This window comes from Balaenoptera physalus, assembly GCF_965194825.1.
Source record: "Balaenoptera physalus genome assembly, chromosome: 18".
Classification (NCBI taxonomy): Eukaryota; Metazoa; Chordata; class Mammalia; order Artiodactyla; family Balaenopteridae; genus Balaenoptera; species Balaenoptera physalus.
This window is the reverse complement of record NC_138899.1, coordinates 49,837,992-49,860,478: the sequence shown is the minus strand read 5'-3', so window position 1 is coordinate 49,860,478 and position 22,487 is coordinate 49,837,992. Positions and strand designations below refer to the sequence as shown.

The window sequence follows — 22,487 nt, the reverse complement described above, 5'->3', positions numbered from 1 at the left end:
TATTTCAAGCTGCTCAAAATGTGTTTATACAAAGAAAAGAAGAAAAGAAAAAAAGAAAAAAAAACATGGAAAAAAAAAACCTGTGTTTATATTCCTAGGAATAAATAGGTTGGGAAATATGAGAATGAGGAAAAGAACATAAAAAATTACAGTGGATTTATTGATTCCATCCCCTCACACAAATACACATTTCCCCACCACCACCATTGTGGGAAGCTAGCCTCCAATGGCTTTATGACTATACGACATAATGTAATCCTCTTAAAAACCGGGATCACCATCAAGTTTTTTCTTCAAGCTGAGACTCAGTGATGATGGTCCAAAATTATTCCCAGCCAAAAGGAGAATTGAATCAGAGGAAAACAAGCCCCAGCACCAACTCTGCATACGCACCCCAAGACTCAGAGAAGTCCCCACCACCCTCACAGTATAATAGTGTCCAAACCTATCCTTACTCTAGCATCCAGATTCAGACTTGCATGAAAACCAGAAAGTAGAGAATCGTTTAAAGAGACGAAAACCCTTGACTCTTTATTTCTAGATAAGTCCCAGTGTAGTATAAACCAGTCTCACCAATGGTGTTTAGGGGAGAAATCAGGGTTGGGCTTTAGTATGCTGAGATCCAGCGTTCTCGGGAGTCTGTGCCCAGACGTTTTCAAAAGTGTACTCTGTGAACTCAAAACACCTTCACAAAACCTGATCATCACTCTCCAGGTCTCTGGGGCAACCAGAAAGGGAACAAAATCCTGAATATAGAAGTCATGGATGTTTTTTTTTCTCTTTTAATACATACAAAATGCATTTCCTGTCATGAAAGAGGTAACAGTTCTCTTTATCCTTCAAACTTATCTGAAACACTTTTCATATAAATAATTTGAATGTGTGGGGTCTTCATACCCTGTTTACTGAAAACAAGTCTTTTCAGATGCAACAATGAACATTCTGTTCCTTCCCTACCCATATTCTTTTTACTGCATACCTGCATTAAATCCCAACTATATTTTTGAAAACCAAATTTATTTGTGGAATTAATAATCTGAAAAATCACCCTCATCCAGCCTCATATTGGCCTTTTGTCTCCTTTGATAACGTCATTCATTACTCACTATCTTTATGGAATTCTCGCATACAGAGAGGCAGCATTATTAGTTTTTGAAATACCGGTGTGACTTAATTTCTCCTCTAACTAGGCTAAAATAGAGAGATCTGGCAGATAGTAGATAGCGATAATAGATAGTAATAATAATAGTTAAGAGAGAATGGCAGATGGAAAATTTTGCTGAGCTGATATGAAGCTCTCATTAAGAATCTAATGCCTGCTCTGGAATGCATTGATTTATTACTTTCCAAACATGTGTTTGCTTTTTTTTTTGTACACACAGGCTGAGTTAAAAACTCTATAATTGACTGCTAATGAATGTTTTCTATTGAACCGTTGACCTTGGTGGTATGACACACCTTGAGAGAGTGATCCACAAAATTCCTGTGCACCACTGAAAGATCATAGGAATATTTGCCTTTCATGTTTGTGCTCAGAATGGTATTTGATGAACACAAAGTCTTTAGAGATTGTTGGATACATTTGCTATTCAGAGTCAAACTGAAGTTTTTGGTGTTTTGTTTTGTTTTGTTTTAACATCTTTATTGGAGTATAATTGCTTTACAATGTTGTGTTAGTTTCTGCTGTATAACAAAGTGAATCAGCTATATGTATACATATATCCCCATATACCCTCCCTCTTACACCTCCCTCTCACACTCACTATCCCACCCCTCTAGGTGGTCACAAAGCACCGAGTTGATCTCCCTGTGCTATGCGGCTGCTTCCCACTAGCTATCTATTTTACATTTGGTAGTGTATATATGCAAATGCCACACTCTCATTTCGTCCCAGCTTACACTTCCCCTTCCCCACGTCCTCAAGTTCATTATCTACATCTGCATCTTTATTCCTGTCCTGTCCCTAGGTTCATCAGAACCTTTTTTTTTTTTTTTTTTTAGATTCCATATATGTGTGTTAGCATACAGTATTAGTTTTTCTCCTTCTGACTTGCTTAACTCTGTATGACAAACTCTAGGTCCACCCACTTCACTATAATTAACAATTTCATTTCTTTTTATGGCTGAGTAATATTCCATTATACATAAGTGCCACATCTTCTTTATCCATTCATCTGATGATGGACACTTAGGTTGCTTCCATGTCCTGGCTATTGTAAATAATGCTGCAATGAACATTTTGGTACATGACTCTTTTTGAATTATGGTTTACTCAGGTAGATGCCCAGTAGTGGGATTGCTGGGCCGTATGGTAGTTCTATTGTTAGATTTTTGAGGAACCTCCATACTGTTCTCCATAGTGGCTGCATCAATTTACATTCCCACCAACAGTGTAAGAGGGTGTCCTTTACTCTATACCTTCTCCAGCATTTACAGTTTGTAGATATTTGGATTATGGCCATTCTGACTGGTGTGAGGTGAAACCTCATGGTGGTTTTGATTTGCATTTCTCTCTCAGGATTATTGATGTTGAGCATCCTTTCATGTGTTTGTTGGCAATCTGTATATCTTCTTTGGAGAAATGTCTATTTAGGTCTTCTGCCCATTTTTGGATTGGGTTGTTTGTTTTTTTGATATTGAGCTGCATGAGCTGCCTTGTATATTTTGGAGATTAATCCTTTGTCAGTTGCTTCATTTGCAAGTATTTTCTCCCATTCTGAGAGTTGTCTTTTCGTCTTGTTTATGGTTTCCTTTGCTGTGCGAAAGATTTTAAGTTTCCTTAGATCCCATTTATTTATTTTTGCTTTTATTTCCATTTCTCTGGGAGTTGGGTCAAAAAGGATCCTGCTGTGATTTATGTCATAGAGTGTTCTGCCTATGTTTTCCTCTAGGAGTTTTATAGTGTCGTGCCTTATATTTAGGTATTTTATCCATTTTGAGTTTATTTTTGTGTATGGTGTTAGGGAGTATTCTAATTTCATTCTTTAACATGTAGCTGTCCAGTTTTCCCAGCACCTCTTATTGAAGAGGCTGTCTTTTCTCCATTGTATATTCTTGCCTCCTTTATCAACGATAAGGTGACCATAGGTCCATGGTTATATCTCTGAGCTTTCTATCCTGTTCCATTGATCTATATTTCTGTTTTTTTGCCAGTACCATACTGTTGTGATTACTGTAGCTTTGTAGTATAGTCTGAAGTCAGGAAGCCTGATTCATCCAGCTCCATTTTTCTTTCTCACGATTGTTTTGACTATTCAGGGTCCTTTGTGTTTCCATACAAATTGTAAAATTTTTTATTCTAGTTCTGTGAAAAATGCCATTGGTAATTTGATGGGGATTGCATTGAATCTGTAGATCGCTTTGGGGAGTATAGTCATTATCACAATGTGGATTCTTCCAATCCAAAAACACGGTATATCTCTCCATCTGTTTGTACCATCTTTAATTTCTTTAATCAGTGTCTTATAGTTTTCTGAATATAGGTCTTTGTCTCCTTAGGTAGGTTTTTTTCAGATATTTTATTCTTTTTATTGGAATGGTAAATGGTAAATCCTTAATTTCTTTTTCAGATTTTTCCTCATTAGTGTATAGCAATGCAAGAGATTTCTGTGTATTAATTTTGTATCCTGCTACTTTACCAAATTCATTGATTATATCTAGCAGTTTTCTGGTAGCATTTTTAGGATTCTCTATGTATAGTATCATGTCATCTGCAAAGAATGACATTTTTACTTCTTCATTTCCAATTTGGATTCTTTTATTTCTTTTTCTTCTCTAGTTTTCATGGCTAAAACATCCAAAACTATGTTGAATAATAGTGGTGAGAGCAGGAAATCTTGCCTTGTTCCTGCTCATAGAGGAAATGGTTTCAGGTTTTCACCACTGAGAATGATGTTGGCTGTGGGTTTGTCCAATATGGCTTTTATTATGTTGAAGTAAGTTCCTTCTATGCCCACTTTCTGGAGATTTTTTATCGTAAGTAGATGTGGAATTTTGTTGAAAAATTTTTCTACACCTACTGAGATTATCATATGGTTTTTATCCTTCAATTTGTAATATGGTGTATCACATTGATTGATTTGCATGTATTGAAGAATCCTTGCATTTCTGGGATAAACCCCACTTAATCATGGTATATGATCCTTTTAGTGTGCTATTGGATTCTGTTTGCTAGTATTTTGTTGAGGATTGTTGCATCTATGTTCATCACTGATATTGGCCTGTAGTTTTCTTTTTTTGTGACATCTTCATCTGGTTTTGGTACCAGGGTGAAGGTGGCCTCATAAAATGAGTTTGGGAGTGTTTCTCCCTCTGCTATATTTTGGAAAAGTTTGAGAAGGATAGGTGTTAGCTCTTCTCTAAATGTTTGATAGAATTCACCTGGGAAGCCATTTGGTCCTGGGTTTTTGTTTGTTGGAAGATTTTTAATCACAGCTTCAATTTCAGTGCTTGTGATTGTTCTGTTCATATTTTCTATTTCTTCCTGGTTCAGTCTTGGAAGGTTGTGCTTTTCTAAGAATTTGTCCATTTCTTCCAGGTTGCCCATTTTATTGGCATATAGTGGCTTGTAGTAGTCTCTCATGATCAGTTGTATTTCTGCTGTGTCAGTCATTACTTCTTTTTCATTTCTAATTCTGTTGACTGGAGTCTTCTCCCTTTTTTTCTTGATGGGTCTAGCTAATGGTTTATCAGTTTTTTTTTTATCTTCTTAAAGAACCAGCTTTTAGTTTCATTGATCTTTGGTATTGTTTCCTTCATTTTTTTTTTTTTTTTCATTTATTTCTGATCTGATCTGTATGATTTCTTTCCTTCTGCTAACTTTGGGGTTTTTTGTTCTTCTTTCTCTAGTTGCTTTAGGTGTAAGGTTAGGTTGTTTATTTGAGATTTTTCTTGTACCTTGAGATAAGATTGTATTACTCTGAACACTCGTCTTAGAACTGCTTTTGCTGTATCCCATAGGTTTTGGGTCCTCGTGTTTTCATTGTCATTTGTTTCTAGGTATTTTTTGATTTCCTCTTTGATTTTTTCAGTGATCTCTTGGTTATTTAGTAAAGTGTTGTTTAACCTCCATGTGTTTGTATTTTTTACAGTTCTTTTCTTGTAATTGATACCTAGTCTCATAGCGTTGTGGTCCGAAAAGATACTTGATATGATTTCAATTTTCTGAAATTTATCAAGGCTTGATTTGTGTCCCAAGATATGGTCTCTCCTGGAGATTGTTCCCTGAGCTTTGAGGAGAAAGTGTATTCTGTTCTCTTGGATGGAAAGTCCTATAAATATCTATTACATCCATGTGATCTAATGTGTCATTTAAATCTGTGTTTCCTTATTTATTTTTTGGATGATTTGTCCATTGGTGTAAGTGGGGTGTTAAAGTCCCCCATTATTATTGTGTTACTGTCAATTTCTCCTTTTATGTCTGTTAGCATTTGCCTTATGTATTGAGGTGCTCCTATGTTGGGTGCATAAATATTTACAATTGTTATATCTTCTTCTTGGATTGATCCCTTGATCATTATGTAGTATCTTTCTTTGTGTCTTGTAAAAGTCTTTATTTTAAAGTCCATTTTGTCTGATATAAGAATTGCTACTCCAGCTTTCTTTTGATTTCCATTTGCATGGAATATCTTTTTCTATCCCCTAAGTTTTAGCCTGTATGTGTCCCTAGGTCTGAAGTGAGTCTCTTGTAGATAGCATATATACTGGTCTTGTTTTTGTATCCATTCTTCCAGTCTGTGTCTTTTGGTGGGACCATTTAATCCATTTACATTTAAGGTAATTATCAATATGTGTGTTCCTATTACCATTTTCTTAATTGTTTTGGGTTTCTTTTTGTAGGTCTCTTCCTTCTCTTGTGTTCCTGCCAGAGAAGTTTCTTTAGTATTTGTTGTAAACTGTTTTGGTGGTGCTGAATTCTCTTACCTTTTGCTGGTCTGTAAAGGTTTTAATTTCTCCGTCGAATGTGAATGAGATCCTTGCTGGGTGGAGTAATCTTGGTTGTTGGTTTTTCCCTTTCATCACTTTAGATATGTCTTGCCACTCCCTTCTGGCTTGCAGAGTTTCTGCTGAAAGATCAGCTGTTAACCTCATGGGGATTCCCTTGTATGTTATTTGTTGCTTTTCCCTTTCTGCTTTTAATATTTTTTCTTTGTATTTAATTTTTGATAGTTTGATTAATATGTGTCTTGGCATGTTTCTCCTTGGGTTTATTGTGTATGGGACTCTCTGCACCTCTTAGACTTGTCTTACTATGTCCTTTCCCATGTTAGGGAAGTTTTCAACTATCATCTCTTCAAATATTTTCTCAGAACCTTCTTTTTTTCTCTTATTCTCTGGGACCCCTATAATTTGACTGTTGTGTTTAATGTTGTCCCAGAAGTCTGTGAGACTGTCTTTAATTCTTTTCATTCTTTTTTTCTTTATTCTGCTCCGTGTCAGTTATTTACACCATTCCATCTTCCAGGTCACTTATCCATTCTTCTACCTCAGTTATTCTGATGTTGATTCCTCCTTGGGTATTTTTAATTTCAGTTATTGTGTTGTTCATCATTGTTTGTTTGTTCCTTTGTTCTTCTAGGTCCTTGTTAAATGTTTCTTGTATTTTCTCCTTTCTATTTCTGAGATTTTGGATCATCTTTACTATCATTACTCTGAATTCTTTTTCAGGTAGACTGCTTATTTCCTCTTCATTTGTTTGGTCTGGTGGGTTTTTACTTTGCTCTTTGATCTGCAGTGTGTTTCTCTGTCTTCTGATATTGCTTAACTTACTGTGTTTGTGGTCTCATTTTTGAGCCTGCAAGTTTGTAGTTCCTGTTATTTTTGTTGTCTACCCCCAGTGGGTAAGGCTGTTTCAATGGCTTGTGTAAGCTTCCTGGTGGAGGGCACTGGTGCCTGTGTTCTCCTGGGTGGGGCTGTATGTTGTCCTTCTGGTGGGCCAGGCCACATCCGGTGGTGTGTTTTTGGGTGTCTGTGAGATTAGTATGACTTTAGGCAGCCTCTCTGCTAATGGGTCGGGCTGTGTTCCTTTCTTGCTAGTTGTTTGGCATGGGGCATCTAGCACTGGAGCTTGCTGGTCATTGAGTGGAGCTGGGTTTTAGTGTTGAGATGGAGATCTCTGGGAGAGCTCTTGCCAATTGATAATAGGTGGGGCTGGGAGGTCTCTGGTGGTACAATATCCTGGACTCAGCTCTCCCACCTCAGAGATTCAGGCTTAACACTCAGCTGGAGCACCAAGTCCTGCCAGCCACACAGCTCGGAAGAAAAAGAATGAAAAAAAAAAAAAAAGAACAGATCCAACTGCAAACCAAATGGTAAAAGCAAAACTAAACAGAGAAAATCACACAAAGAAACATACACATACTCAATCAGAAAAAGAGAAATAGGAAAAAAAAATTTTAAATAAATTTAAAAAATTAAAATATAAAAGGAATTTTAAAAATTTAAATAAAGGAAGAGAGCAATCAAACTAATAAACAAATCCCCCAATGATAACAAGCACTAAAAACTAAACTAAGATAAACTTAAAGCCAGAAACAAATCAGATGCAGAAAGCAAATCCCAAGTCTACAGTTGTTCCCAAAGTCCACCACCTGAATTTTGGGAACATTTGTGGAATACCACAGATGCAGGGTTTATCAAGTTGATTGTGGGGATTTAATCTGCTGCTCCTGAGGTTGCATGGAGAAATTTCCCTTTCTCCCCTTTGTTCTCCCAGCTCCTGGGGTTCAGCTTTGGTTTTGGTTCTGCCTCTGCATGTAGGTCACGCTCAGGCATCTGTTCCCCACCCAGACAGGAGGGGGTTAAATTAGCAGCTGATAAGGGTTCTCTTGCTCACTCAGGCTGGAGAGAGGGAGGGGTACTGTAGTCATAATTGGAGTGCAGGGCGAGCCTGCAGCAACAGAGGCCAGCATGTCATTGCAACAGACTGAGGCATGCCGTGTGTTCTCCTGGGGAAGTTGTCCCTGGGTCATGGGACACTGGCAGTGGCATGCTGCACAGCCTCCCAGAGGGGTGTGGGCAGTGACCTGCACTTGCACACAGGATTCTTGGTGGCAGCAGTGGCAGCATTAGCGATTCATGACCGTCTCTGGTGTCCGAGCCGATAGCCGCAGCTCATGCCCATCTCTGAAACTCGCTTAGGATGTGCTCTGCCTTCTGTGGGCACAAGGAGCAGGAATCCCCTCTCCTCATGCTCCCCAAAACAATGGTCTCTTGCCTCTTCAGCAGGTCCAGACATTTTCCCTGACTTCCTGCCATCTAGCTGTGGCACATAGTCCCCTTCAGGCTGTCCTCACACAGCCAACCCCAGTCCTCTCCCTGGGGTATGACCTCTGGAGTCCGAGCCTCAGCTTCAAGCCCCCACCCACCCCAGTCGGCGAGCAGGCAAGAGTCTCAGGTTGGTGAGTTCTGGTTGGCACTGATCCTCTGTGCGGAAATCTCTCCACTTTGCCCTCTGCACCGCCATTGCTGCATTCTCCTCCATGGCTCTGAAGCTTCGGCCCTGCCCACCCTCTGTCCCCACCAGTGAAGGGGCTCCCTAGTGTGTGGAAACTTTTCCTCCTTCACAGCTCCCTTCCAGAGGTGCAGGTCCCATCTCTATTCTTTTGTCTCTGTTTTTTTCTTTTTTCTTTTGCCCTACCCAGGTACGTGGGGATTTTCTTGCCTTTTGGGAAGTCTGAGGTCTTCTGCCAGCATTCAGTAGGTGTTCTGTAGCAGTTGTTTAACATGTAGATGTATTTTTGATGTATTTGTGGGGAGGAAGGTGATCTCCATGTCTTACTCCTCTGCCATCTTGAAGGTCTTCTGTATGATAGTGACTCCTTTCATCTGTATCTCCAGCCCAGATCACTCTTTTGAGCCTTGTATGTCCAACCTTGCAGGACACCTCCAGTGGGATAGCCTGTGCACAGTAAAGCCAATCTACAGACACCAGGTTGTGGTGAAGGAAAGTGCAGATAATGCTCAAAAATCCCTTTTTGTTTTGTTTTTATATTTGTTTTTGTCATTTCATCTAATACTCTGAGGGAAAGTTATTTTTACATTCACAGACATTTAACAGAGTTGAATATACTGTATATGTTATTTTCCAGATATAGTAAATGCTGAAGCCTGTTTTTTTCTTTCTTTCTTTTTTCTTTTTTCTTTCTTTCTTCCTTCCTTCCTTTCTTTCTTTCTTCCTTTCTTTCTTTCTTTCTTTCTTTTTTTTTTGCAAAAACAGCTTTCATCTTAGGAATTTGGTTATGTTACATTCTTAGCATAAAGCAAAGCATTCTGAAGGGTCTACTCATCTTTGATTTTAATACCAGTAGAAAAATGTTTTTTTCAAAGTTGATAATATATATTCACTCATTGAAATAGAGTTATTTTCCAGGCACACTCTCCCTCTCTATTTTCCTTTTGAACAACATGCACATTTTTTAAGACCAGCTGTAGAATAGTAGGGTATGAGAGCTAGAAAACATCTTGAAGCTTTGCTACTCCAACCACATCTTATAATATAGTTGCAGATAGTCTGTGACCATGAAAAGAATTTTTTTCTACACTGTACTAGTAACAGGGTTGTATAAGGAGCAAGCAAACAAATGTTATCAAGTGAAATTAAATTTTTAACATAATGTTTAGCAGTTTTACACTCTATTGTATCATCCCTGTCCTAAAAGCACCTTTCTTTTTTAGACCCTTACCAACCAAATTGTTGCAGATCATTATTTCTCTGATTTTCTATAGTTCCTGCTCTAGAACACAGAATGAGACAGGTCAATACTAGCATGGCAAGAGGTATGCAAAATAAGGGGTAAAAGCCAAGAGAAAATCTTCTCAAAGGATTATTTCAGTTGAATTTTGGAAATACTGGATATCAAATAAACTGTTACATAGAAAGAGGCAATCGCTGATCTACCAAAATGCAAGTGAGAACTATCTTCAGATATTTTGAAACAAAAGAATTGGAATTAGTGAATTTCAAACTTTGGGGCAGATAGGGAAAGGTGATGGATGATGCTGAGGGGAGGAGGAACCCTGCTGGCTTCCATCGCTGAAAAATTTAAGCTCTTCTATCTCCCTGTCATCACCATGACAGACACAAGGGGAGGTTCTCTCCCCCTCACCTCCACCGTGTGAACTCTATTCAGGCTGAAGTCCGCCCTTATGCAACTGCTTTTTACCCCTTAAGATTGCCTTTGATCTGTCCATTTTGGAAAAAAGTGGTGAAGAATGCAATGGGGGGAAGTAACGGTAGAGAGTCACTAATGTGGAGATGGAGAGAGAATATGACATTATTTCTGGCACCAATTCATTTAGAGTCATCAGGACATCCTCAGCTGTATTTTATCCATTCTTTGTGGAGTTTTTCATGAGTTTCTCTGTGTTTTACTCCTTAATTTGATTCCACTGATTTTTCCCCACTCAGCCATTACTATACATCAGATTGATGACTCCTGACCAGATTCTTGACAGAAATTACTAGTGGAGCCACTATAAATACCTCAAACGAAAAGGAAAAAATACATTTATTTGTGTGGCAAGGATTTCTTTACTGCTATTCATGAAGCTATCTTTAGAAAATTTTGGCAACTGACTTGCCAATAAGGGTGTCGTAAAATCTTTCATTAACTGGCTCCCCCACTAATTCTCTGCTATTGATGATGTATGTTGACTCCTTGAGTCTAGTAGTAGCTACATTGGTGGGTGTTTAATTGTTTGTTTTGGTTTATGTTTCATATTCCCACTATCATCAGCTCTCTTCTCATCTGTCTTACCCACTGTCCCTAGTTCTCTCTCTCTTCCTTTCAGCCTTCCAGCTAAGCATCTTATTCTATGCATCAGATGGCAAATTCTTTTTTCTATTTCTTTAGCTAAATAGGTTGATTGTCATCTCCAGTCTATATCTGGGAAGACATTAGAAATGTGCCTGCGTTGGCAGAATGGATAGAAAATTATCTCTGCACTAGATGACAGACTGCACTAGATGTCAGTTTTCAACCTTGGTCATTTATCAACCCATTAACAGATCTCTGATGTGTCACTTTAAAGAATCTATCAGGAGACAGACCTGGAAAATGCAAACAGGAAACACTGTACAATTACTGGTTCTACCCAAGTATATCCTTGGCACACTACTTTTATATCCCTTCAGTTGGAATAGTTAGAATTCACAAATAGTGACTTAACATTTTAATGCACTTCTGTTTCCTTACAGTTTTTTGTGCCAAAAGGCACTTGAGGGACAAGACAAAGAACCAATTACTTACTGTACTAATGGAAAAAGCTTTGACTCTAAATAGGATTTACAGTATTAAAATTAATGATTAGCTATCAAGATGCTATAGAGAATATGAAAATAGATACAGCCATCTTTCAGAAACATGCAAATCTAAACACCTGCTGACTTCAGAACCATGGCTATACTTTGCGACAGGTTTAGTGCCCATGTCCCCTCACCACAGATCCAGCCCCTCTGTAGACTGTCAGTATTAATGCTGACGGCCCACCCCCAACCACTTTGCCTTTCATCACCTAAAGCTCTCAGCCAGAAAGTGGTGACAGAGGCGGCCTGCATTGTATGTCAACAGATTATCAGGATGGTTAGTAATATTCCCTTGCTAGGAGCCTTTTTAAATCCCTGCACTGGCAATCCTAAAGCTCTGTTGATTTTTGTTACTTGCTGATAAGGCTTTTAATGGCCAAAGCCTGATATATTTTTAGATCTTTTGTCACTACGGGTCGCCTGTCACTCACTGAGGTTGAAATCAGCAGGCTATTAGTTTGCCTGAAATCCCATGGAACAAGAGTTTGCAGCAAGTAGGCTCCCTGATTCGGAAATTTACTTTTGATTTTTATTCATAGAGCACTGTCATTTCTGCCTTTAAAACTAAAGTGAAAACATATCTGTCTGGAGCTGTGCTTAGAACTCTCTTAAGGAAAACATGTTTTAAAGCATCCTGTTATGTTTCATTAAAATGATATATATGTCTATTTGCTTAACACATCAAAATATAGCTCAAATATTTTTAAATTACTGGATGATTCTTTTTTCCTCCTAAGAGAGGTAATTAGAATCTCTTTTTAATTTAGATTGTAGCACTTTTTTTTAAACTAGAGGGTAACGAATCATCAAATGGGAGAACTAAATTAAATATAGGGAGAAAAAACCTTCAGCATACCAAGAAATATTGGTCCAATGTCCTTTAAAAGATACGTTATGGAAACAATCCCTTGTTTACCGCTGAAGTGTTCTTTAACTGGAGGGTTGTGTTAATGGAAATAAATCTGTCTGCAGTCTCCCATTTGTAACTGTGGCTCCCCGTGTTTAAGCAGGAGAATGTAACAACAGGAGAAGGGAGCAGGAAAGAGGACTTTGAAAAGATTTCACTGGAGTACTTTACTGGGGAAGGAACAATTGTAAACATCCAGATGGAGTAAAGGAAATGTACAGGAAGCAGTCAACCAGGCAAGTAAACACATGGTGAGTTTGACGTAGGAGACGAACACGTGGCACATCTCAGTTTCCATGAGAGTGGAAAAGAGATATCCTATTAAGGGTGTAACTTTTGTTTAGACAGTACTTTTTTAACTTTTAAATTACAAAATATTAAATTGCAAAATCCAGGTAGAGTGACATACTCTCAATGGTCTGCTTTAGGAAGATGTTTTAAAGCCAGGTTTGCCCCAGGATAGCAGGTGGCATAGTGGGCAGGACACGGGTGAGATAAAAAGGGTCATTGTGCTGAAATGCAGTGAACAAAACCCATGTGGAGGGACTTCTCTGGTGGTGTAGTGGTTAAGAATCCACCTGCCAATGCAGGGGACACAGGTTCAAGCCCTGGTCCAGGAAGATCCCACATGCCGTGAAGCAACTAAGCCTGTGAGCCACAACTATTGAGCCTGCACTCTAGAGCCTACAGGCCACAACTACTGAAGCCCACGTGCTCTAGGGCCTGTGCTTCGCAGCAAGAGAAGCCACCACAATGAGAAGCATGCGCACTGCAATGAAGAGTAGCCCCTGCTCGCCACAACTAGAGAAAGCCTGCGTGCAGCAGTGAAGACCCAATGAAGCCAAAAATAAATAAATAAATTTAAAAAACAAATACCCGTGGAGAGTATTATATCTTAACGCAAGGCATGATGAAGTTTTAAGATAAACAACTCAGTGGGATGGAAGATCCCTTTAAATAAAAAGTGCAAACAGGATTTGAAGACATTGAGTATGAAATGTGATGAGGATTATACACTAAAACTTCCTGGAAAAATAAGCCAGTTATAGCCTACAACACACGATCCCATCCAACTGTACATTTTCTTCCTGTTGTAAAAATATACATGCCCTTTCACTAAATCTTCGTTACTTCCTCCTACAGAACCTGCTTGTTTCCCAATGCACAGCTACCTCACTTTCAAGAGCTAACGCTTATCCATTTCATCAAAAGCTGAAGAGACACAAACGGAGGCATATGTTGTAGCAGCTCCAACACCTAGGAAGGCACAGGGCAAAGTAAGTCCTCAGCCAAGGAGTGAATTACTAAATGAATGAAAGCAAGGCAGTTACAGTGGTGGGTCGGCAATGGCAGAACCCAACCCATCCAATATGCTCGCCAGACATCCTGTTCTCTCCACTTAGTTCACTCTGATTTTCAAAGGAAGAAAATAATATGTAAGTTTGGGATGCTGCATAAACAGCATATTTTCCCCCCTCAGCATTTGTCTCTGAAATTCAGCACTACAAATTTCCTACTGGCTGTTTTTTTCCCTAAGCAGCTCTACCATGGCTCTATTTCCACAATAGCAAAATTACACTTATTAATGACAATTTTGATATTGCCAAAGCTAAAATTCATTTTTTTGGTGTTGCTTCTCTCTGACTTTCCCTCAGTTTTTGACAAAGTAGATTATGATTATACAGAAAACCTCCTTTTCTGCAGCCACATACCATTTATACTTCCTCAGTGTTTCCTTTGTTACTATTATTAGAAGGGCAATAGTTACAAAGGAAATACTGAGGAAGTGGCAAGGGAGGTAGGAGACAAAATATATTATGATAAACGTGTTATTTTAATATAATTTATTTATATATATCTGCCTTGTAAATAATCCAGTGTGTGTATAATGGCCATTTTATGTCTATACACTCTAAAATATATGACAAATCAGACACATAGACATGCCATTGAAATACTGAAAATCTAATTATAAGACAAAGTATATAACATGAAATAACTTGAGAACCATTACAAAGAAGATATTGTGAGGTTCAAATGTGTAACACACAAATGGTATGTTTCAGTATTTAAATGGTATAATATCAGGACTTCTTGAAGACAGGTTTATCTGTAAAGGTATCCCAGATGAGATAAAAATTTAACCATATTTTTTCCAGAAAATGATGGAAATAGATTAAGATAAGCAAGGAATTTCTGTCGATAAGAAGGTTTTGTGTAAACGAAGTCACTAGCTTACTAGAAATTTAGAGGTAGAAGCAGATTGATCTAACATTTCTCTAAGCCCATTAATTATTTTTGAATATGATTTTTCAGCATATTATATTTAACCAGATTGCATATTTTGAGTCTCATTCCACTGAACAACTTTAAATGAAGGATTTGCTTTTTAATGAGGCATTTGCATTTAATCATAAATTTGGAATGCAACATTTTTAATTCCGTTATTTCTATTCGAATAAGTCCTTTCAGGGCTTTATGCTTATGCTTTAGTAAAGACACAGAGTCCTCAAAATATATTTCAAAAGTAAAAGATGATAGAATTACTTATTTATAGAGAAACCTGGGAAATGTAGTACTTACAATAGCAAATCTAAAGTTGTGTAATAAAAATTTACGAAATTTTATCACTAAACCATGTACAACAGCTTCAGAAGACTATGTTTAAAAGAAAGACAGAAACAAATCTTAAAAAGTGATTCACAAGACTGCAGTTATTGGTAGAGAAAAGCTGAAGTACTGAGTAACGGATGAGTCAGAAGCAAATTTAGGAGTAGTACATCAAAGAATGTTTTAAAAATTCATCATTTGGGGGAACTATAATCTACTCTAGCTATAATAAGTAAAAAGAGAAAAAGAAGAAAATATATCTCTTTAGAATTAAACTTTAACAAAAATCCTCAATAATTTTTAAAACTACCTGTCTCTTCTTTAATCACAGCTTTATTGAGATGTAATTTACATATCATAAGATTCACCCTTTTGAATTGTGCAAGTCAGTATTTTTTTGTATATTCAGTAATGCAATCAGCACTAATATTAGAACATTTTCATCATCCCACACAGAAACCCCATATCCATTAGCAGTCACCCTCCATTTTCTCCCAATTCCTCAACCTGCCTTCCCTAGTTAACCCCTAATCTACTTGCAACCTCTATGGATTTCAATATTTTATACATTGCATGTAAGTGGAATTATGCAATACATGGTCTTTTGTGACTGGCTTTTTTTTTTTATTCAGCATGTTTTCAAGGTTCATGCATATTGTATTATAGCATATATCAATACTTCGTTTATTTAATTGTCAAATAATATTCCATTGTATGGCCACCACAAATTGCTTATCTGTTGATCAGTTGATGGGCATTTGAGTTGTTTCCACTTTTTGACTATTAGGATGCTGTTATAAACATTTGTGTACAACTTTTAGTGTGGATATATTTTCATTTCTCTTGTGTACATATCTAGGAGTGGAATTGTCTTGGCTCTTCTTGGATGATAAGAAAATAAACAAGTATCATGACTTATATTTTAACTAAAAACAAAAGACAAAACAAAAAGAAACTTTAGATGTAGCTTGTGGCTAATACAATACCCTCCGGTGTTCTAGTTTTGTAATATTGTACAATTAAAATTGATAGTCTGAAGTATAATCTTCAGTCACTCTAGGGACATGAGATTGTCAGAAAGATATTGGATTATTTGTTTACCACATTATACTTAGTCAAGTAGAAAAGTGGAACAACATTTTAAAAAATTTTTGCAACAATATATTTGAAAGCAAAACGTAATTAAAATTAACCCAATTAAAAATATAATCAGTTAAATGGGCTTTTTTTCTTTAAAATGGTGGTTCAATGAAAAATTTATTTGATAATGAAATTATTCAAAAAATTAAGTAAATTTAGATTGACATAATAGGATTCATGTCAATGATACTTGTGCTGTAACAGCAGTATCTAACCCTGAGTAAATAGAATCTAATGATTCCAGTGGGCTTAAAGCAAGATATATGAGGGGAAATGTGTTCCACATTGCTGTGGATGTTCTCAGATCAAAATGTGTCAAAATACAATATTTTCAAGTGATGTGTAGGATCAAATATGCAATGATTATTCATTCTGTTTGCATGATACCTGAAAAAAAGAATCATTCTATCCATTTTAAATTCAATATTATGCAGGGTTTATTTTTGTACTTTTTTAAAAAATAAAAATTGTGTATATTTAAGGTTATCCATCTCCTTGTATACTTACCTTTTGTTTTGTTTTGTTTTGTTTTGATTTGTGGTGAGAACATCTGAGATCTACTGTCTTAGCAAATTTTCAATGTACAGTACAGTATTATTAACTACAGACACCGTGCTGTTAATTAGATCTCTAGAACTTATTTATCCTACATAATTGAAACTTTGTACCTCTTGACCAACTTCTCCCCATCCCCACACCTCCCTGCCCCTGGTGGTGACTGTAGCAAGAAAATAACTCATAAGTTAAAACTATAAATTATTGTGGTGAATATTAAATATTTATTTTGAAGGGTCCTGTTAGTTTTGTTTCTGACAAAAAGTTTAGTAGGATTCCTCGTTTGGTTTTATTAGCCTGGCTGCAAAGCAAGATCGCTGGTTGACTGCTTCCTGTCTGCAAAAGACACTTTGAGGGTTCATTTAGGGCTTCCACTCAGAGAAACCAAAGATTCAAATGACTTACCTGTTAACATGCAACGAAACTTATACCTCTCACCTTTAAACTTTACCTCTTTCATTCTTTTTGTCAGTGATTCTCAACTTTGCTTTCCCATTCAAATCATCTAGGAAGTTATAAAGATATAATTTCTGAGTCTCATCTGTAAAGATTCACATTTAATTGGTCTGAGATGTGTCCTAGGCATTAGGATTTTCAAAAATTACTAGCATGATGCTAATGTACAACCCATGGTTGAAAACCACTGCCTTTGCTAAACCCAGCCATATGCTAAGTTCCTCTACCTTCAAAGCTAAATGCTGTGAACAAAGTCACCCATGAAATTGTACTACAAAGCCATGATCTTGAAAAGGGCCTTCAACACTGTCTAACTGTGCTCCTCTAACTCTCTGATTGACTCACTCATGTTCTATCAAAACATGTTTTTAAAACTTGATGCAGACTTTAAGGCCCAGTACATATCAATTCATGTTTTGACTCTATTCCTAGAGAAAATGAAGCCATTAAAACTTAATCTTCCAGCTAACAAATGTTAAATCTTATAATATCACACCCATCTTGTTTTCCTTCCTTCCTGTAATAATGGACAGGTTGTTCCTCCTTCTACATGAGGAATTCCCTTCACCTGTGCTTTCAATGTATCCATGCAATCCCATGGATCTATGTTTCCTCATCCCATGACATCCTATCCTGCCTTCTAGGGAATAGGTTATGTGTTCCCTTGGTGTCTTCAACCACAACTTGTCCATAGATCCTTCCCCAGTATTTTAATAAGCCTTTATTCAACCCCTCCCTTCTAGTAACTCTCTGTATCTCTCTTCCTCATCTCATTAAATCCAATGAGGGTTTTACTCATATGTTACTTATCTCTCAACAGTGTTGAATATTTACCTTTGTTGAAAAATTCCCTTCTCTTGACTTCTATGACACAGTATTCTCTTGTTTAACTTCCTACCTCTCTGGTCTCTCTCTTCTTGTCTTTGTCCGGGCCCATGCTCTTCTAGCAAACCTGTGTTTATTGGCATTACCCAAAACCCAAACTCTAGCCTATACTCTTATGACTCTATTCTCTCTTTATGCCCACAACTTCAGTTTCTACCTATGTACGTGTGATTCCAATATTTATATCGAGATCGACCAGACATTTCTATGAATACATTTTCTATTTTCACCTTTGAATCTCTAACATTTCAAGAGCTGGAAAAAGTCTAGATTTTACTTTGGTTGCAAGCTAACAACTTAGTTTGTTACAGCTTTCTGAATGCTGAGAGAAGACACAGGATTGATGGATCAGAGATTAAAGGTTTTATTACTCACAACAGAAGCAGTTGCCAGAGGGTCAGCAAATTTGGGCCAGTTTCTCTAGGCTCAATTCCTGGAGAGGACAAAAAGGAGCAGATGATACCTACATAAACAGTGAATTGTGTTAAAGGAGAGAAACTCAAGTCCAAGAACCCAGCACTGTTTGCACAAGCAGCACACATCTACCTTGCCTGGGATTGAGTGTGACCTGATAGGCACACTTTGATCACTGTGACCTATTTAGTGACCTAGTGACAAGCATAAGCCTTGTAATCTGGAGCACTCAGCAAGAATGGGCAGACATGCTCAGGGCTCATGGAGGATGGTGTCCCCAACACAAGGTACCTTAAATTCTCTACAACCTGGAACATTGGACTTTGCTCAGTTTTATCAAACACGTGCTTTTCTCTTCCACTGTAGGAGCTTTGCGAGGTGGAATTCCTTCTATGCCAGGCGTTCTATTCCCACTCTGGCAAAATGAAATGAATTCAAAGTAATCATTATTTGTCTGAAGAAGGTGGTAATAAAATGGAAAAGTGCTTGCATTTTTCTCTTCTATGAAAATACCAAACGTCTAGAAATTTTAGTCACCAGATTGAACACTCATCTTAACAATATATTATGCTGTTTGGTGTCATGTTGACATCCTACTGATGGTGTTTATGACATTTTATACCTTTATTTTTTTTTTTTGGTGTACATTTTTTTAAGTAAGAAACTTAAAAATAAATTAATAAACTGAAAAATTGAGCTGAGAGCAACAAGAAGGCAAAACTATAATTCAGTAGGGGGAAAGTAAATTTTATCTACAACTCCTATTGAAAAGGAGCTGAGATAAAAATTGGCTCTCGATTTAAATTCAATCCATAACATTTACCCTTTATATTTTGTGCCCCAACATTATGAAAATAACCTAGTCAATTGTTCCAGAGAGGTATCACTCTATTTCTTTCTCTCTTACCCAAATCGTTCATGCAAGTTTCTCATACTGTTTTATAAACACATTCCCAATGAATGGCCTAAAAACAGTGTGAAGAACATCCTGCCATTTTCTCCTTTCTAAAGAAAATCATTCTGCTTCTGAATTTCCTCTGTAGTATCTCACAGGATAACTATACTTCACCCCAGGCTAAGCTGTGGAAATGGATCGTGAGCTTTTCCAACCTACTGTGACTCCTTCTACCCACTGCCTTAAATACAGACCCCTGCATGGGATGGTAAAACTGCACTGAGGCAAGAAAAGGATGTAAAATTAGTATACTTAGAAAGATGCAAGTCAAAGCAGCTTAAAGGAAACCCCTCTAATAATTCTTTTAAAGCCATAAAAACTGAATCAACAGCTCCCATTTAAAATGTGACTACCCACCATCTTGCCAATGTCTTAATATCTTGTTTGCTGACAATTTGCTTAGTAGTATTCTAGAAAGTTTATTTAATGGTATAATTTCTTTCATTTTCACTCACAGGTTTGTGATTTTTCAATGAGCTCTAAGAATTTCAGTAAATTATATATTTTGCCAGTGTAAAATGTCCTTTTAATTTAATATTTGCTGTCATTTTCATATTTAAAAATAGATCCCCTACTTTTATAGTTGTACTTCAACCACTTTTGCTTGCTCCCATTTTACATTTTCCTCTAGACTGAAATTGATATTGCTGTCCCCCAGAGCATAACATGGCTTTACTAGCATTAAGACATAATTAAGAGACTGAATTCAGTGTTTCCTGGTTTTCTAATATTGGCTCTTTAAAATATAAATTTAGTTATGAGGCTCTGCCCATGAGGGGAAATACCAGTGACAACCCAATCAGTTTTGGGCAGTCAAGTTTCAGATAACAGTGGGGTTTCTGTAGTGGTTCTGGGCAATTTCTCTGCTGCCAGTCAAGAATCTTCCTTTAGTTGCAGCTTTTGTCAAATCCATCTAGAGACAGACTGTTGATTGACAATAGATGTGATTCATCCATATGATGCCAGATCCTTGTACAAACAGCAAGGAATTTGATAAGCGACTTCATAATGGTCGAATTCTAATATTTGAATATTTTAACGTATACTTAACTAGAATCATATGTACACACTTCTTACCTAATGCTTGGCATTTAAAATAGAACATGTTAATGATAAGGATCCAAGTTTTAGGGAAAAGGTTAATAAAGATAAAGGAGTGACTTGAATTTAGAAGGGGAAAATTTAGTAATTCAAGTTACCACAGCTGAGGTGATGTTAAAGATGATGCACTAATGAGACTTCATCATCATAAGGTCCTGGCATCCTTGCTCACAAAGCTCATACTCACTGGTAACAACTATGCTCGTTTTAGAAATGAAGAGAAAAGGAAGAGAGCCTGAGCTTCACAGCATCCATTACAGTGATATCAATTACTCTACAACAACATGAGGGCCAGGATGACTCATAGCAAAGAAATTTTTTTTTTAATTAGTGAATATGTCCCATATTGTTACAACCCAACTTTTAAAGCCACATCTTGCTATATGCATGTAGCCAGGATTCATTAATGCAGTGCTAATATTACTCTAATCAAGATAAAACTTCTGCTCCTGGGAGCCCCCAAAGGTCTGCACTAGTATACACCTCCCCAATTATAATAATTTAGCGTGCTGGCAGGGTCCATGAGCATTTCATTGCACTTTTTTCTCTTCCTTCCCACTTGCTGCACTTAACCCATGAGGGGAACAATGTTCAATACTATCTATAAGTAACCCCATTACCCATCATTTTATGAGAGAGGGAGAAAACAAAATGATATGTCCAAAGTCTCCATACGTATACAACTTGAGACAAACTTGTTTCTATACTATGAGAGAATGAACCAGTGACAGCATTTTAAAAGTGATATAATTAAGAGGAAGAAATAGGTAAACTTTATTTTGTATTAGATAGGGCTTTTTGTCCTATTTTACTTTGACATCTTCTAAACTTGGTTTCCAATATCACCAAAATTTTACTTGTTTTTTAAATCATTTTAGAATCTTTTTTTTTTTTTTAATCTATGGACTTAAGGAAGTTAGGAAAAACACAATTTTTTTCAATACTTGCTGACCAGTAAATATCAGCAAAATATTGTTATGCAACTTTGACTCTTTCCTGGAATTTTATTTTTTTAAATGATAAATAATAATTCTACACTTTAACCAAGTCAAATTAATTGTGTAGTGAAGTCAAATTGATGGCATTGCAAAAAAAAAAAAAAAAAAAAACCTGAAGAACTGATCCAAACAAGTATAAATTAAGTGTATTTATTGAGATTCAACATTTATCTGTGTACACATACATGTTTTGAATATATTTACTATATAATTTTCCTCTATAACAATCTATATCTAATCCATCTTTCTCGAAAATGAAGAATAAATACATTAAATCTTCTGCAGGAACACTGTGCCTTTATAAGTCACTAAATATATTTGACCATATGTTTTATTTATCAGACTCTTAATCTACATATTTTCTTAACTACTGAAGATGAATCATGAATTATACTGGCTGTATTATATATTTATATTCTATAGTATTTAGCAATTTAAGTAATTCAATTTCCCCACAGCTATGATAGCCATGATCTTAACAAAATAATTCTGTGTAATACTGTTTTATACTCTGTATTGTTAACTGTAACTCAAAGCCATTCCACTATGTCCCAAAGTTTTATATAGACCTTTGTGAATCAGCTAACTTTGGTTTGTTCTTCTGGACCTTTCTCCCATGAATCTGTGAGGTTGGACTGGAGACAGATTCAAATCAGAGCCATCAAGCTGGACTCAGAATAGTGAACCCCTCCAGTTTCAGAAATTTCCTAGGGTACATGCATCATGCCTGGGATCCTCTTTCTTTAGATACATTCTCCCCAAAGAGATTATTCAGTCCCTCTTGAAAAAAAAATTTTTTTGATAATCTTCTCTACCAAGCCCAGCTACTTTTGGTACTAGATAATTAAGCTAAGTTTTGCTGTGAGACCTTGAGAAAATCATCTTAAATTTCTGAGTTTCATTTTAAAATGAAATAGTAATATCACATGATTTTATATACCTTCCCATTGTATTCAAGTAAATATATCTTTTATACTATATAGAAGTTTACATCAAGCATGAATACTATATTTATTTAAGAAATGTTCTTTTATTATCACCATGTGCCTAGGCATGTTCTCATCTCTGGTGACCTAGAGGGAAAAAATCCCTAAATTGTAGAGCTTATATTCAACTCTAGTCAGCATATTCTTGCACCCAAAACAATTCTTTTATTTTTCC

The 22,487-nt window shown here is 36.7% G+C and overlaps 1 long non-coding RNA gene across 1 annotated transcript in view; it reads left to right on the top strand.

Moving 5' to 3' along the window:
• Positions 1-875: 875 nt before the first annotated feature.
• The window catches only part of LOC309647946, a 908,978-nt gene continuing 887,366 nt past the window's right edge, over positions 876-22,487 (top strand). Inside the window, exon 1 of the long non-coding RNA XR_014256404.1 lies at positions 876-8,804. This is a non-coding gene — a long non-coding RNA (uncharacterized lncRNA). The remainder of the gene's footprint in view (positions 8,805-22,487) is intronic.